Here is a 19,180-nt window from a genome sequence, read left to right on the forward strand (position 1 = left end):
CTTTTTACTAGGAATGGAGCGGATAAAATTACGTGAAATTTGATAAAATGAAGACACTATTTATAAGCAATACAAGGTCATTATTTTGTCTTATAAATTCTATTTTCTTTTCCTTGGAAGTGTAGCCTTCCTTTCTTAGTGCATATCACACATGCAAAAACAGTTTGTCCCTTACACCTTCCTCCATACAACGCCTTATATATATATATATATATATATATATATATATATATATATATATATATATATATATATATATATATATATATATATATATATATATATATATATATATATATATATATATATATATATATATATATATATATATATATATATATATATATATATATATATATATATATATATATATAATCAGTATTTTTTTATTTACTATTTTTCTAACGCAGTTTTTTTATGATTTGTTTATCATATACCATTTCTCTCTCTCTCTCTCTCTCTCTCTCTCTCTCTCTCTCTCTCTCTCGCTCTCCCCCCCCCCCCCCCTCCGCATACCACCTTACCTTATGTTGCCTCAGATGCTTCTCGGGCCCCACACCGGAAAGCATTAGCAGCTTCGGGGAACCTACAGCCCCTGCAGACACTATAACCTCACGCTGTGCCATTACTGTTCGCGTCTATAGCGCGGAGGTTGGTCAGGGAAAAAGAAGTGCACTTGAGATGTAGAAAGTTTTTTTTTGTGATGAAAATATTTTTTCAGATTTTTATTTTTATTTTTGTTGACAAACAGTAACAATAAAGTAAATGGATAGATATTTACATAAATAGATAAGCAGAGATAGCAGAATAGACAGATTATCTACCTGACAAATATATTGATTGAGTGACTGGTATATTATTAAATTCATATATAGAGATATGCATGTTTAACTGTAATAGGAAAATCTACAGACAAGCAGGACAAGAGACTGATGAAAATTAGGGAAGCACTAAGCAATATTGACAGATAGACTGATATGTAGAAAGACAGACATGCAGATATCCGATGAATAAAAAATGCTTCCTTACCTTTCCGTTCTTCTCAAATTTGACCCCAATAGCTCGTTTCCGGTCGTCGAAAAGCACCTGATAAAAAGAAAGAAAAGATCTATCTACAGTACCTATGGAAAATCAAAACAAAAAAGAACGACAAATGGAAGTGTTAGAGCCTGGCTCTTAATATAGAACATTAGTACCACCAATATCAATATTTCATATTATCAAAAAAGTAGAACAAATTAGTTTTTAAAGTCAAAATTTCGTAAAGAGTTTTGTAATAGTTCATCTGCAGAGCATTCATAACCCCTCCTTGACCTTCCTTATCCCTTTCTATTACATGTCTGAAAAAAATCAGATCATTAACACGCTATTGCAAGACACGTTATCGCTTTCACGGGGGCACTAAGGTTCAGGACACGATAAAATAATATTTTAATTATTTATTTTATTCCTTCACATATGTACATTAAACTACCTAGAAACACTGCCATTGTATGATATTGCAGCGAAATGGCTTTATAACTCACTTGTGGAGGTCAGAGGTCTAGCTGAGGATGTCAAGGGTTGTCTTAATGCAAATGACCTTAGTCTGCCTTGCAAGATCAGTAAAAGTCCGCTTCAATTCCACACCTCTGACGACTACTATCCGAACGGCATATCGGCAGATATTTTCCGATATGGATAGGCACGGGTGTCATTAGTATATACTTTCGGCAGCCGTATACGGCAGATCCCCCAAACAGACAGATCCCTACGTCTGGTATGCAGATGGTAACGGCTGATCCACCAATAGACGAAAGGTGGGGGAGGCTGTGAGAAAGTTGAAGGGTGGAAAGGCTGCTGACACGTGAGAGAGGTTATGAGGAAGGAGAAGGGTGAAAAGGCGGCTGGGACTCATAATATCAGCGCGAGGATGCTAAAAGCCAGGAGTGAAGCCATGATCCATGGGTTACATGCGGTGCTTACTGGAAAAGGAGTTGGTTGCCCCCATCTAGAAAGGGTAAGTGGACGGACAATACCATAGTATTACAATACCCAGTGTTCCAGGCAAAGTGCTCGCTCAATTGCTGCTCCTTCATTATTCAGAGATCTGAATAATCTGGGTTAATGCCCGGGAAGTCAATAACTAACCGGATCCTACCGTTTCGCATCCTTGTGGAACACTGACTTGAGTTTCGGAAGGGGCTACTCCCAGCATATGTCGATCTCAAGAAAGCAATTGACATCTACGGGTCCGTGGGATTCATGGAAGAATTTTTGATCTGCTCACTCGCCTTTACCCTGGGACTGAGAGAGCTATGAATTATGAGGGCGGCGTTTACGGCTACCTCCTTGCCTCGTCACTTCTCCGTCCACCACTCCATCCATCACGCCATCCATAACGCTATCACTTTCATCGGGTACTAGGCAAAGTTGTTGATCAAAGTCGATGCGGAGCGTCTGTCGTCAACATCAAGATCACTGACCTTTTTTTTATTTATGTATTTATTTATTTATTTTTTGCTGATGATATTGTACTTCTCGTAGAGTCGCTGGAGGTCCTGGTGATAGCTTGAGGCGAAACCTTTGGGACTCAAGATCTCCTGGGCCAAAGTCAAGATTCAGTTTATCGAGTCTGACTGAAAGAGACAGTTCAGTCTGTTCATGCTTGTGATGAGGACACTGAGGTCACCAAAAGTTTCACATATCTTGGTAGTAAATTGCATAACAACGGTGGGTCTTGTCAAGAAGTCACTCAACAGATTGGCCAAACCCACTGTGCTACACGCTCAGCACGATTATATGGTGTTGTTGATATCTATGGAGGCAAACAAATTCGAATCTTTACTGGGTCGTTAAATGAAATAAGAACTATGGCTTCTACCTGTCTGCTATTTTTACCTCATAAGCTTCATAGTTAAGCAGTGCTTTTCGTCAAGTTTGAAGACCATGGGATAAGTCTTGTTCATATATATATATATATATATATATATATATATATATATATATATATATATATATATATATATATATATATATATATATATATATAAATATGTATTATCATCAATTTTTTATTTCCATCTCTCCTTCCTTATATATACTCTGATGTCAGTTTGATAACACCACTTGATAACACAATCACTCCTTCACATTTGGAAGCATGATTTCAGCTGTTGCCGTGAAATTGTATTTTAGCGATTATTTTTTTGTGTCCTTAATTTTACCACATTTTTATTCGTTATTAATGCTTCATGCATTTTGCAGCGATGAACATGCTTCCAAAATGCCTACTGCATTCTTCTGATAAATGCTGTAATCAGATTGGAAATAAGTCAAACCGTTTTAGAGATGATGAAACATATTCACACCTAATGAGAAAAAAAGTTATGTGCAATTAAAGGTTATTATTTTTTTTTACGTTTCCGCCTATGACGTCTGTAGGCCTTCTTGGTTGGGCCTGGTGGGCGCCAGTTCGTTGTGGCGCAGGCTAGTGTTTATAGGGGTGCCATCTTGCTTGGCTCATGCTGCCCCGCGGAGCTCATTAATGACCCTTTCCTTTAGAGAGACTCTAGAGTCTGAGTTGATAGGTGGTCTACTGGACAGCATGTGTGTAGTCTTAGGTCACTCAGCGGTGAATGAAAAATCTCAGCTTGTGGCACCGGGCGGGGCGCGAACCCGCGTCGTCCTGGACACGGCGCCGCTACGCTAATCACTCAGCCACTGCCTCATACTGATCTACATTTACTGAACGAAACGGCAATCCAGGCACCTAAAATTTATATTTATACTAATAACAACCAATTTAGAGCTTTTGGCACCTGGCCCCTTCCTATTTTAAAAGGATATTACGCTCATGAGGGTGAGGGTATCATAGTACGTCACCCCACTCATTGTCGCCAGGTTGCTGCTCAGTATTTTCTACCTCGTATGCGCCACTCTCTTCTTCTACTGGATTTTTCTAACTTTCTTCATCTTCCTCTTCTTCCCTTGAGGTGTTTACGACTTTCTCTTTGACTTCATGCTTTTACTTTGAAGGACAACGAGGAGGTGGGGTGAGTTGGGAAAACCCAGGTAGCAAAGGAAGAAGGAGTCACGGTGGCCAAAATTGTGTTCCACGACTGTGACTTGGGTCACTAGGATGGTCCTGTGCAACCCTGTACTGGTGGGTTGTAAAGAATATGTCCTGTTCCTATTCTTAAATTTATTAGGTACAAGAGCGAGGGAAGGTGAAGCGGTGTACTCTCCTAAGTCGAGTGTCTGATCCCCACTGAGACAGGACGCTCAGTGTGTGTGGCGGGACGCGGAAAGGCAGATTAGCCGCCAAAAACACGGGGCACCACTCAGGGCGCATCATTCAAATGATGCACATAAATATACACCATAATATCGCTCGGCCATCGCCGTCATGTTTCCTCACATGATCCATTATACAATCTTAGGTGAAGAACCCTTGACCAAAAAAAAAAGGTACGTAAATACAAAAATAATTTGCCATCTGTGGTAGCTTCACAACAAAAGGAAAAAATGACTGAGAAAAAAATAAAATTAAGAAAGACGAGTAGCAGACCTCAACTTCTGCCTCTTTTTTTTTTTTTTACAACAAAGGAGGCAGCTCAAGGGCACACACAAAAAAGAAAACAATAATAAAAAAAAAGCCCGCTAATCGCTGCTCCCATAAAAGAATCAGAAGAGGTGGCCAAAAGCAAGGTCAGATTCGGGAGAAGAGCTGTCCTGATACCTTCCTCTTGAAAGAGTTCAAGTCATAGGCAGGAGGAAATACAGATGAAGGAAGATTGTTCCAGAGTTTACCAGCGTGAGGGATGAAAGAGTGAAGATGCTGGTTAACTCTTGCAGAAGGGTTTGGACAGTATAGGGTGAGCTTGAGTAGAAAGTCGTGTGCAGCAGGGGCCGCGGGAGGGAGGCATGCAGTTAGCAAGTTCAGAAGAGCAGTCAGCGTGGAAATATCAATAGAAGATAAAAAGAGAGGCAACATCGCGGCGGAATTTAAGAGGTAGAAGACTATCAGTAGGAGGAGGAGAGCTGATGAGACGAAGAGCCTTAGCCTCCACTCTGTCCAGAAGAGCTGTGTGGGTGGAGCCCCCCCACACGTGAGATGCATACTCCATACGAGGGTGGACAAGGCCCCTGTATATGGATAGCAACTGCACGGGGGAGAAGAACTGGCGGAGACGATACAGAACGCCCAACCTCGAGGAAGCTGATTGAGCGAGAGAGGAGATATGAAGTTTCCAGTTGAGATTTTGAGTTAAGGATAGACCGAGGATGTTTAGTGTTGAAGAAGGTGACAGCTGAGTGTTGTTGAAGAATAGGGGATAGGTGTTTGGAAGATTGTGTCGAACTGATAGGTGGAGAAATTGAGTTTTTGAGGCATTGAAGGACACAAGGTTCCTTCTGCCCCAATCGGAAATGATAGCAAGGTCTGAGGTTAAGCGTTCTGCAGCCTCCAGTTTTGAGTCGTGTACTTCCTGTTGTGATGGTCTTCTATTGAAAGAAGTTGAATAATGCAGAGTGGAGTCGTCGGCGTACGAGTGGACAGGACAGTTGTTATAGAAAGAAGATCATTGATGAATAACAGGAAGAGAGTGGGTGATAGGACAGACCCCTGTGGAACGCCACTGTTGATAGGTTTAGGGGAAGAGCAGTGACCGTCTACCACCGCAGAGATAGAACGGCCGGAAAGGAAACTGGAGATAAAGGAACAGAGAGAGGGATAGAATCCGAAAGAGGGCAGTTTAGAAAGTAAAGACTGGTGCCAGACTCTATCGAAGGCTTCCGATATGTCTAGCGCAACAGAGAAAGTTTCACCGAAACTGCCAAGAGAGGATGACCAAGAGTCAGTTAAGAGAGCAAGAAGTTCGCCAGTAGAACGCCCCTTCCGGAATCCATACTGGCGATCAGATAGAAGATTAGAAGTGGAAAGGTGCTTTTGAATCTTCCGGTTAAGGATTGATTCAAAAGCTTTAGATAGACATGAAAGTAAAGCTATTGGGTGGTAGTTTGAGGGATTGGAGCGGTCACCCTTCTTAGGTACAGGCTGTACAAAGGCATACTTCCAGCAGGAAGGAAAGATAGATGTTGATAGGCAGAGACGAAAGAGTTTGACCAGGCAGGGTGTCAGCACAGAAGCACAGTTTTTAAGGACAATAGGAGGCACTCCATCAGGTCCAAAAGCCTTCTGAGAGTTGAGGCCATAGAGGGTATAGAAAACATCATTAGGAAGAATCTTAATAACAGGCATAAAGGAGTCAGAGGGGGGATGAGTAGGAGGAATATGCCCAGAATCGTCCAAGGTGGAGTTCTTACAGAAAGTTTGAGCCTTAGAGACAGATGAGACGGCAGTGCTGCCGTCAGGGTTAAGGAGAGGAGGGAAAGAGGAAGAAGTGAAATTGGAGGAGATATTTTTGGCTAGATGCCAGAAATCACGGGAAGAATTAGAAGAAGCAAGGTGTTGTCATTTTCTATTTATAAAATAAGTTTTGGTAAGTCGAAGAATAGATTTGGCACGATTCCGGGCTGAAATGTATAGATGCCTCTCTATATTTGACAGCACGAGAAAGAGCGTGATTAAACCAAGTTTTTTTAGCATGAGGAGTAGAGAAAGTACGTGGAATGTATGCCTCCATTCCAGAGACAATCACCTCTGTGATGCGCAGAGCACACACAGAGGGGTCTCTCTCCTGGAAGCAGTAATCATTCCACGGGAAATCGGAAAAGTACATCCTCAGGTCGTCCCACCGAGCTGAAGCAAAATGGCAGAAGCATCGCCTCCTCGGTGGGTCCAGAGGATGTACAGGAGCGTTAGGACAGGGTACAGAAATAAGGTTATGATCGGAGGAGCCCAACGGAGAGAACAGTTTGACATAGTAAGCAGAAGGATTAGAGGTAAGGAAGAGGTCTAGAATGTTGGGCCTGTTTCCAAGACGGTCGGGAATACGAGTAGGGTGCTGAACCAATTGCTCTAGGTCGTTGAGGAGAGCAAAGTTGTAGGCTTGTTCACCAGGCTGGTCAGTGAAAGAGGATGAAAGCCAAAACTGGTGGTGAACATTGAAATCTCCCAAAATGGAGTTACGAGAATTATTTTTGGCGTCAGAGATGTCAGTCATCCACGTTCGTTACGATCGAGGGATAGGTGGAAATTTGTCTTTTTAATTTGATGTTTATTAATGCTGGAATTACTTTAATCAATTATGCTGGAGTTATATATTTCAGTGAGATTTGTTACAACAGTGATTTCACAACTTGGTGACAGGATTTTCTTTTATAGTACTGTAGACCTGAAAAACGGAGTATCAGGAGTCAATGGTGCTGACAGCCGATGCTTCTTAGGATCTCCAGACTTGTCCTTGTTATCACATTGTAACTATTAGGAGACTACGGATAACATTACCGCCTTTCACACAACCTTATCTATTGTTGTATACCCCTCCCGTCTCGAAGGCGTGCCGAGGGTAACGACACTGGCAAATAATTGTCACGCAACGGATGAGTGTTTCTTTGCGACAGTTTTGTGTCAAGGTGTGACTCGAAGGTTCAGTGTGTAGCAGATCTTCTTCAAGGATTTTTCCTTTTTCTTTTTACTATTCCAAATAGCTTCATTACCATGTATCCTAATGACAGTTTAGTCAATTTATTTTTTCTAGGATGTATCATGTAAATAATTTTTCGAGCTATTATTTTGTTTTCTCGGAATAGTACTCAACTTCCACAACCATGACTCTAGCCCTGTTTACCTCGACTTGTATGTACATTACCCATTTCTTGTTACTATGTTAATATGTTGTATCGTTTGGCGGGCTCTGACTTGTGTGATAATCTTTAAAGCAACTGTAACAAGACCACGCTTAGCTAGTACACTTTGGGCGACTGTAAAACGGGTAGGCACAGCAATGTAAAGGTGGGGTAAGTCACGGGGTCGCGACTTTTAGGGGATCGAGCGATGTAATATATATATATATATATATATATATATATATATATATATATATATATATATATATATATATATATATATATATATATATATATATATTTTTTTTACGTCGTTGCCTGTTGCGCCGATAGGCATCTACCTAGTGGAGCCTGATAGTCGGCCCAAGGCTTCTTCCAGGTAGGGCCTGATGATCGGCCCAGCCGTTCTAGCGCAGGCGAGCGTTTATAGTGGCGCCATCTTGCATATATATATATATATATATATATATATATATATATATATATATATATATATATATATATATATATATATATATCGTCATGTGCATATGAATGTATGACTGTATATGTTGCAACACCCGGTCGGTGTCGCACAACAGGATGTTTAACAACAACAAGCTGTGATGAGCTGACGCCAGATCAGCAAGGATCAGCAAATGATGCCTTTCATCAGCAGTCATCAACCGGAAGCCACATCCTTCCGGGACGAATCAAGATCCAGTAAAAAGAGTGAGCAACGCGGAAAAGAGAAAAGAAGACCGTGGGCAGCGACCAGCGGGCGGTGATCAGCCGCTCCGCGCGCTGGGTGTGGCGGACGGTGACCATCCATCCGCGCTCTGTGGTGTGGCTGGCTCTCGTTTCGTGTGACCGCTCATATAATTATTGTGTAAAATTGTCAATACCATTTTATACTAAAAACACACACCTTTTAATGTCCCAGTGAGAGAGAGAACTGAAGTGAACTAAAGTGAACTTAAAACAGCTACCGCTCGGCCACACCTCACTTAAGTAAAGGCTATTGTGTTATCTCACCTACTACAATCAGCTTGTGAAGCAGGCCACGGTAACACCGGCCCTGTGACGAGTGAGATAACAGTTTGCGCCTTAAACTTAACATAACCACCTTAAAAATAATGCTTAAAAATACGTTCACAAGCCTCTCTGACATCGCCCAGAGAGGGTGGGCTTTCGTCAATGGGTGGGTCAGCATCCGCCACCTGCAACCCATCAACTGTAAGCTGTCCACGTGGAGGGTCCGCTGCTCAAAGTACTCAGTCCAACGAGCCCTCTGCCCATCCATGTCCGACACGAGGCAGCCGTCAGCTGTTCGGATAGCGCTCACCTGAGAGGGAGACTTAGAGCGGAGCTTTTTCAGGGCTCGGTAAGCAGGTCATTCGCATTTAAATGGCCCTCGACTTCCTCAGCGAGAGTTCTAGTCCTTCGTGACAGAGCCCTGTATTGGTCCCGTTTCCCAGCAAGTCTGGCAGCACGACTCTCCTCAATACTCTCCAGCGTCTCCACCGAGGCAAAGCCACTCCTATAATTATCTCGGGCGCTCTCCAATGCACTCCTTGGCAGCTTGCAGGGTCTCACGTTTGAAGGTATCCCACAACTCTACAGGGTCCTCCAGGGTGCCAAGCACTTCGAACCGATTTGAGACTGTCACTGCATACTCCTGAGCACATGCTCTCCACAATAACAGGGGAACAGGTAGTCCCCTGCACAAAAATCGGTGGACTTGTTGTTCGAGGATTCAGTGAGCACATGCAAATAAATCTTCCACCTGCATATTCCAAGGAAGATATTCCTGCTAAAGACGCTCAGATACCATGCAAACAGCTCAAACCTGACCACTCTTAGCAAGTATCTCTAACAAACTGATGCCTTATGATTCAAATGTAGAAGTGGCATTTGTTATTAGAGCTAACTGCATCAGAGCCATTAATCCCAAAGAGATTATTGTGGGAGATGAAGATGATCCTTATGAACTAAAAACACACTTAGGATGGGGCGTTGTTGGCCAAGCAATTAAAGAAACTAAGAAAGTTTCAGATGATGTAGCGAGAGCATATAGAACTATAGCCCAAGAAGTTGTCATCAGTGAAGAAAGAAAAGGTAGTTTCCTTGTTGTTCCTACTCAGACATGTTTGAGCTTGATGTTAATGATAAAGGAACTGACAACACTCCCTTTTCCTATGATGACAAAAGATTCCTGAAAAGGATGAGAGAGGGAGTGAATCAGCAGAGAGAAGGGCATTATGAGTTGCCTCTTCCACTTAAGAATAATGACATCAAGCTTTCAAACAACATGGACATGGCCTTGCATAGGCTCATGAAGTTAAAGGCAAAACTTATGAGAGATAGAAAGTACCACCAAAATTACGAAAAATTCATGAAAGACTTAATTGACAAAGGCTATGCAGAAACTGTGCCAACCAGGGATTTGCAACGAGCAGATGGTCAGGTGTGATATATACCTCTCCATGGTGTTTACCACCCAAAGAAACCAAGGAGGATAAGAGTGGTATACGTATGATTGCAGTGCTAACTACAGAGGTCATTCCTTAAATGGTCACCTGTTGCAGGGCCCAGACCTAACTAACAATCGGGTTGGGGTTCTATGTATATTCTGTCAAGAGATGACAGCCCCTGTATGTGACATAGAAGCAATGTATCACCAAGTGAAGGTGAATCCTGAACAAAGAAATATGCTGCGCTTTCTGTGGTGAAATAGTGGAGATCCAGGTGAGAATATGCTTGAATACACGATGACGGCCCATTTGTTTGGAGCAACATGATCTCCGAGTGTTGCTAATTTTGCACTTAAGCAAGCTGCAAATGACTATGAGGCTCAGTATGGATATGATGCAGTAAACTTCATCAGAAAGGATTTTTATGTTGATGATGGACTTAAATCAGTACCAACACCAAAGGATGCCATTGATCTGCTGATGGAAAGCAAGGCATTGTGTTAAATGGGAGGTTTTAATCTCCATAAGTTTCTGTCAAACAGTAAGGAAGTGTTAGCAGCAATAGCTCCTAAAGAAATGAATAACTCATCAAGAGCCTGGATCTATGTAAAGACATGTTACCTGTAGAAAGAACACTTGGGGTGTAGTGGTGTGTAGAATCTGATACTTTCTAGTTCAGAATACAAGTCAAAGAAAAGCCACTCACAAAAAGGGGCATATTGTCTACTGTGAGTTCAATATATGATCCATTAGGCCTCGTGTCTCTTCTCATCCTCATTAGCAAAGGAATAATCAGAAGTTATGCTGTGAAGGAGTAAGTTGGGATGAGGAGATACCATAGTATGTGAGGCCACAGTGGCAGCAATGGAGAGATGACCTACATAAATTATAGCACTTAAAGATACCACGATGTTACAAGCCTATGAAGGATTTGGTGAAATCAAGAAAGTTGACCTGCACCATTTTTCTGATGCCAGTCAAAAGGGATATGGTCAGTGCTCTTACTTAAGACTGATCAACACTGCTGATCAAATACACTGTGCACTTGTCACGGCAAAGTCAAGAGTGACGCCCCTCCGAGCCATCACTGTGCTGAGATTGGAACTCACAGCAGCAGTAGTATCGGTGAGAATCAGTTCAGTCTTAAAGAAGGAGTTAAACTATGAAGGTATTCAGGAAGTGTTTTGGACAGACAGTAAGGTAGTGCTGGGATACATCAACAATGATTCTAAAAGATTTCATGTATATGCAGCCAACAGAGTCCAGCAGATAAGAGATCAAACTTCACCAAGTCATTGGAAGTATGTGGAAACAGAGCACACCCAGCAGAGTATGCCTTCAGAGGGCAGTCTGTAGAAGAGTTAATTAACAACGACAAATGGTGGAATGGGCCACACTTCTTGTGGCAACCCTTTGAGATGAATGATGACCCATCAAAGCATCATGAATTGGAAGCTGATGATCCTGAAGTAAAAAGAGTTGCATCATGTGCTACACAGACACATGAGCCATTTAATGTACTAGAGAAGCTAAACTGTTTCTCTGATTGGTTCCGTATGAGGAGAGCCATTGCAGTGTGCCTTAGACTTCAAGGGATGTACAAGAAGGATGCAGATGGGACATATAAAGGAAGAAACCAATAATACATTCCACTGACAGTACAAGAATTGAAAGAAGCTGAAAATGAGATAATAAGGCAGGCTCAGGCTCATGCCTTCCATGATGAAATAAAGATGCTGAAGGGTGCAGGAAACCATGAGTCTTCCCCACAGACAAATAGAAGAGAAACAACAGTAAAGAAAACAAGCAAGTTGTACAAACTTGGTCCCTTCATAGTAAAGATGGAATAGTAAGAGTTGGGGGAGGAATAAGAATATCTACTCATCAAGTAGCAAGACATCCAGCAATCCTGCCTAAGGATTCCCATGTTACTGATCTACTAATTTGCTACTACCACAAAAAGGTACATCATTATGGTAGGGGCATAACACTAAATGAAATTAGAGCATCTGGGTACTGGATTTTGGGGGGCTCATCTCTGGTGGCTAGACATGTCTCAAAATATGTAGTGTGCAGAAGAGTTAGAATTGACACACAAGGTCAAAAGATGGCAAACTTGCCACAAGATAGGCTAGAACCTTCCCCTCCCTTTACTTATGCTGCAGTTATTTGTTTGGTCCTTTCTACATCAAAGAGGGACGTAAAGAGATAAAGAGATATGGGGTTCTTTTCACATGCATGGTATCACGTGCAGTCCATCTAGAGACAGCAAACACTCTGGACAGTACTTTCTTTCTCAGTGCCTACCGCCGCTTTATAGAAAGAAGAGGGCCAGTAAGGTAGTTAAGATCAGATCAAGGAATAAACTTTCTGGGTGCAAAAAATTAGTTAGCCAACTCTTTGAGAAAAATGGATAAGGAGAAGCTTGTAGCAGTCACCGCTCGAATTCCGTGCTCCTTCCCCTCAGTGACAAGAAAATGGGGCGCTGTAAACACGGACTAAGATTATCAGTGTTTTCGTGTTTAATGTTCATCGTCCCTACATGTCCCTGTGTATGTAGCGTCTTCAATGTTTAACTTTCCTTGTACTCGTTTACCTTTGACTGTCCGTCTATGTCCTTTTGTTGTCCATCTTTACACATTGTTCCACACATACACCAACACTTGAATATCACCCACACTTCACAACATTCACACAAACGCATACCCACACAAACACCTTTTCATTGTGTTGTGTTTGTCTCAATGACTCCTTGTATTTTTGTCCAATAAAGTAACCCTGGCGGATATGACTTTCTCTATCCGTGAACCGATTAGCACTTAGAACACTCGCTACCACCAACAAGCTTACGTAGAACTGAATTACTGAAGGACAGTTGTGATTGGGTTCATTTCAAGATGAATGTACCACATGCTAGCCATATGGGTGGGGTGTGGGAGAGACAAATAAAAACAGTGAGAAGCATATTGTCAGTGCCACTTGATCAACATGGACCTCAGTTAAATGATGAAACACTTAGAACATTCATGATAGAAGCACAGACAGTTGTAAATGGTAGACCTCTAACTGTGGATAACCTTACCTCTCCTACTAGCTTAGAACCACTGACATCCAACACTCCGTTAACTATGAAATCAAAGACTGCGATACCTTCTCCAGGTAAATATGAAAGAGTTGACTTATTCTCCAGGAAACGTTGGCGTAGGGTACAGTTCCTTGCAAATGAGTTATGGTCAAGGTGGAAAAGGGAAGTTTTTCAGTCTCTCCAGCTTAAAAATAAATGGTAGAAACCCCAAAGAAACCTCAAGGTGGATGATATTATTATTGTTAAGGATTACAACCTAGTTAGAAGCCAATGGAAGCAAGGCAGAATAACTGAGTGTTTTCCAAGTGAGTATGGCCTTGTGAGAAAAGTGAAAGTGATGATGTCAGAGTCATGTTTTGACAACTCAGGGAAGAGAATGAAGGCAATGAACATTGCTGAAAGGCCTGTTTATAGTCTTGTTCTCTTGTTAGAATGTACTACTCAGGAAGACCAGGGTGCCCCTACCGAGGAGCTTAAATTATATGTTTGTACTCAGGAGATACAACGATAATGTCAACAATATTTCATGTATGCGTAATACTCATGTTATAATTAATGTTTTAAGTAGTTATATGTTAAATTGTCCTATAATTTAGGGGAGCCGTGTAACTGTGGTATCAATATTCCTCATGATACCTCATTGTTATTATGTAAAGTATTAATATGTAAGGAATTTATATGATGCTATAAAATTTATATGGTGCTATAAGGGTAAACTTGTATGGTGCTATTATAAGGCAACATAGGTGCCGTTAAGAACGCTTACACGCAGCCGCCGACGTTCGTTTGTTTGGGTTATGCGGGCAGCGGGTCTGTCGTTTATAAGTGGAGCTGAAATCTGGATTCAGCGATATGGGGCGGTGATTCAATCCGTGGCACTGGTGGTCAGTATCTTTTGGTAATATTTCTATGTTATAACACAATGTTAAGCTATGTAGAGTTCACATACTGTGTATAAGAGTGTTCAGAATAGTTTCAGCTATGAATGCAACAATATATGACTTATGCTTGAGTGCAAAGAGCCAGAAAGTTTGGGATGTGTGAATTGATTATGTCATCATTTTTTTCCACATATTTTCACGACTACGCGGGGCATGTACGGCATACAAAATGGAGGATTCTTTGTCCCAAGCCACATCAAAGGAATAAAGGAAAATTATAACAACGAGGTTTCCATGTCCTGCTGGCAGTCCATGCATGTCTGCATGTCTGTGTAAACCGGCCCAAAAGGGTGACTGTTCTACGTCCGCTTCATATATATATATATATATATATATATATATATATATATATATATATATATATATATATATATATATATATATATATATATATATATATATATATGTGGCTGAAGAAGGTGAAGACACCTACCAAAACTGGCGCAAGCCACTCCAGTGAGGTATATATGGGAAATGAGGAGGTACTGAAACCCTCCAAAGACCCTTCCATGTCCTCACTAACCATTTCCCTATTGTCTCATCAACACCAGAGGTAGTTCAGCATGATCTCTAAAGAGATATCATCTCTCTCTCCCCACTCCACTACATTCACACAGCAGACACACATTTGCCCAAAATTCAAAATTCAAAATGGCGCACCTTCACCCTGCCTCGGAGACCCCGCCTGGGGGGGGGGGCACAAATTCCCCCAGGGAGGACTTCTCTTCTGGCTGCCGACTTGACAGGTGTCTTGATAACTCCTCGAACCTCTTTCTTATCAATTTCTGCAACATTCGAGGTCTTCGTCTCTCCTCTGAATTTTTCAAAATCCAGAAGGTTGAGAATTGGTACCAGAGACCAGAGCTGCACCGCTGGACATGGTATAGCGATGCCGGAGGGGTAGCTAAGGAGATCGACCACATTCTCGTAAGCACTCGTTGAAAGATCCTTCAGAACTGCAGGGTTTACCGGAGTGCTGAGTTATTTAGTTATTTGCAACTAACCATAGGCTTTTTGTTGCTACACTCAAGCTGCATGTCAGGTCAAAAATAATTTCGAGATGCAACACTACTGTGTTCCATCTCGAGAGGCTGAAGGACCTGGCACGTGATAAAGAGTATGCAGTGACAGTCTCAAATCGGTTTGATGTGCTCAGCAACCTGGAAGACAATGTAGAACTGTGGGATACCTTTAAACGTGAGACTCTGCAAGCTGCCAAAGAATGCATTATAGAGCGCAAGAGATCGAGGAGTGGCTTTCCCTCGGTGGAGCCGCTAGAAAATATTGAAGGGAGTCGCGCTGCCAGACTTGATGGGCATCGGGACCATGTACAGGGCTCTGTCACGTAGGACTAGAGCTCTCCTGAGGAGAAAAAAGGAGACGTATGTCAGGGGTCTCGCTGAGGGAGTCGAGTACCACTTAAATGCGAATGACCTTCGACTTGCTTACTGAACCCTGAAGAAGCTCCGCTCCAAGTCTTCCTCTCAGGTGAGCGCTATCCGAACAGCTGACGGCTGCCTCGTGTCGGACATGGATGGGCAGAGGGCACGTTGGGCTGAGTACTTTGAGCAGCTGTACATGGTGGACTCTCCACGTGGGCAGCTTCCAATTGCCCATCCTCTCTGGCTTAGGTCAGAGAGGCTGTGGCAAGATTGAGGGGTGGGAAGGCACCTGGCACCTGTAACGTCAGTGCGGAGCTGCTCAAAGATGGAGGTGAGGCCATGATCCGCGGGTTGCATGCGGTCTTGATTGTCGTATGGCAGTCCGGTACCATTCCTCCTGACTGGAAGAGGGGGTTGGTCGTCCCTATCTGGAAAGGGAAAGGGGACCGCCAAGACTGCAACAACTACCGTGGTAGTACACTGCTCAGTGTGCCAGGCAAGGTGCTTGCCCATCTATTGCTGATGCGAATTCTCAGCCAGCTGCTGAAGCTGCAGAGACCTGAACAGCCTGGGTTCACGCCCGGTAAGTCAACAACAGACCGTATCCTAGCGCTTCGTGTACTGGTGGAGCGCCGACGTGTGTTTCAACAGAGGATGATTGAAGCCTATGTCGATCTCAAGAAGGCGTTTCATGCAGTGCATCGTGAGGCACTTTGGGATTTTCTGCGACTCCGTGGGATTCCTGCAAGGACTATTGGTTTGCTGACTGGACTGTATTCTAGAACAGAGAGTGCTGTGAAGTGTGGGGGGAGCTTGTCCAGCTTCTTTCCCGTGAATGCGGGAGTGAGGCAGGGTTGTGTCCTTGCCCCATCGCTTTTCAACACTTGTATGGACTGGGTACTGGGCAGAGTTGTGGACCAGAGTCGTTACGGAGCATCCATTGGCAATACCAGGGTCGCTGACCTTGTTTTTTCTGATGATGCAGTAATCCTGGCGGAGTCGCTGGAGGATTTGGTGATGGCTCTCGAGGCACTGCACGAGGAGGCGAAGCCTCTAAGACCTCAGGTCTCCTGGGCCAAGACCAAGGTACAGTTGTTTGGAGGCTTGCTGGATGAAACAGTACAGTCTGTTCATGCGTGTGGCGAGGATGTCGAGATCTCAGAAAGTTTCACATATCTTGGTAGCGTAGTACATAACAACGGTGAGTCAGGCCATGAAGTCTTACGGCTGATTGGTCAGATCTACGGTGTTATGGACTCGCTCAACACGTGCAGAAGGACGTTGTCGATACCTGTGCAGAAGGACAAAGATCCGGATCTTCAAGTCCCTTGTGCTCCCAGTCTTATTCTATGAGTGTGAGACATGGACACGAAATGGGGACTTGGAGAGGCGGATTGATGCCTTTGGTAATCAGTGTCTACGCAGAATCATGGGATATCGCTGGAATAACTTTGTGGCAAACCGGCGACTACTCCGTGAGACTGATTCGTCAAATATTACCTGCATAGTCTGTCAACGCCAACTCCGGCTATACGGGCACGTGGCACGTTATTCGGAAGCTGATCCTGGTCATCGGCTTGTCTCTGTAATAGACAATCCTGAGTGCAGGACGCCAACGGAGTTCGTGGATTGAACAAGTCGATAGATCCTGCCGGGAGTTACTCGGGTTGGGAAGGTGGTCTGCATGGAGACTCGACCGGAGGGACCCCCGGGCTAGGCGTCTTAGGGTGGGCGAGGCAACGCGCCCCGCGGCGTATGCCCCATTGTTATATATATATATATATATATATATATATATATATATATATATATATATATATATATATATATATATATATATATATATATATATATATTTATATATATATATATATATATATATATATATATATATATATATATATATATATATATATATATATATATATATATATATATATATATATATATTTTACAGCAGAGACAGAGCTCGGACGTAAAAAGAAAACAATGAAAAAAAAAGCCCGCTACTTACTGCTCCTAAATAGAGTAGAGTGGCCAAAAAGAGAAATCAATTTCGGGAGGAGAGGTGTCCTGATACCCTCCTCTTGAAAGAGTTCAAGTCGTAGGCAGGAGAAAATACAGATGAGGGAAAATCGTTCCAGAGTTTACCAGCGTGAGGGATGAAAGAGTGAAGATGCTGGTTAAATCTTGGACAGTATAGGGATGAGCTTGATCAGAAAGTCGTGTCAGGCGAGCCCACAGGAGGGGGGGAGGCATGCAGTTAGGGAGTTCAGAAGAGCAGTCAGCGTGAAAATATCGATAGAAGATAGAAAGAGAGGCAACATCGCGACGGAATTCAAAAGGTAAAAGACTATCAGTAAGAGGAGGAGAGCTGATGAGACGAAGAGCCTTAGACTCCACTCTGTCCAGAAGAGCTGTGTGAGTTGAGCCTCCCCACACGTGAGATGCATACTCCATACGAGGGCGGACTAGGCCCCTGTATATGGATAGCAACTGTGGGGGGGAGAAGAACTGGCGGAGACGATACAGAACGCCCAACCCCGAGGAAGCTGATTAAGTGAGAGAGGAGATGTGAAGTTTCCGCTTTAGATTTTGAGTTAAGGATAGACCGAGGATGTTTAGTGTTAAAGAAGGTAACAGCTGAGTGTTGTCGAAGAATAGGGGATAGGTGTTTGGAAGATTGTGTCGAGTTGATAGGTGGAGAAATTGAGTTTTTGAGGCATTGAAGGACACAAGGTTCCTTCTCCCCCAGTTGGAAATAATAGCAAGGTCTGAGGTTAAGTGTTCTGCAGCCTCCAGTCTGGAGTCATGTACTACCTGTTGGGATGGTCTTCTATTAAAAGAAGTTGAATAATGCAGAGTGGAGTCGTCGGCGTATGAGTGGATAGGACAGTTATGGAAAGAAGATCATTGATGAATAACAGGAAAAGAGTGGGTGATAGGACAAAGAACCTGTGGGACACCACTGTCGATTGGTTTAGGGGAAGAACAGTGACCGTCAACCACCGCAGAGATAGAACGGCCGGAAAGGAAACTGGAGATAAAGGAACAGAGAGAGGGATAGAATCCGAAAGAGGGCAGTTTAGACAGCGAAGACTTGTGCCAGACTCTACCGAAGGCTTTCGATATGTCTAGTGCAACAAAGAAAGTTTCACCGAAACGGCTAGAGAGGATGACCAAGAATCAGTTAAGAGCAAGAAGATCGCCAGTAGAACGCCCTTGCGGAACCCATACTGGCGATCAGATAGAAGGTTAGAAGTGGAAAGGTGCTTTTGAATCTTCCGGTTAAGGATTGATTCAAATGCTTTAGATAGAGAGGAAAGTAAAGCTACAGGGCGGTAGTTTGAAGGATTAGAACGGTCACCCGTATTAGGCACACGTTGTACGAAGGCGTACTTCCAGCAGGAAGGAAAGGTAAATGTTGATAGGAAGAGACGAAAGAGTTTGACCAGGCAGGGTGTCAACACGGAAGCAGAGTTTTTAAGGACAATAGGAGGCACTCCGTCAGGTCTATAAGCCTTCTGAGAGTTGAGGCCATAGAGGGTATAGAAAACATCATTATGAAGAATTTTAATAATAGGCATA

General features: G+C 42.9%; 1 pseudogene; it reads right to left on the minus strand.

Annotated features, from left to right (window-relative positions):
• Window positions 1-19,180, minus strand: part of LOC126994419 (glucose dehydrogenase [FAD, quinone]-like) — a 75,280-nt pseudogene that overhangs the window by 32,527 nt on the left and 23,573 nt on the right.

Source organism: Eriocheir sinensis, unplaced genomic scaffold, assembly GCF_024679095.1.
Source record: "Eriocheir sinensis breed Jianghai 21 unplaced genomic scaffold, ASM2467909v1 Scaffold790, whole genome shotgun sequence".
In the NCBI taxonomy this organism is placed as follows: domain Eukaryota; kingdom Metazoa; phylum Arthropoda; class Malacostraca; order Decapoda; family Varunidae; genus Eriocheir; species Eriocheir sinensis.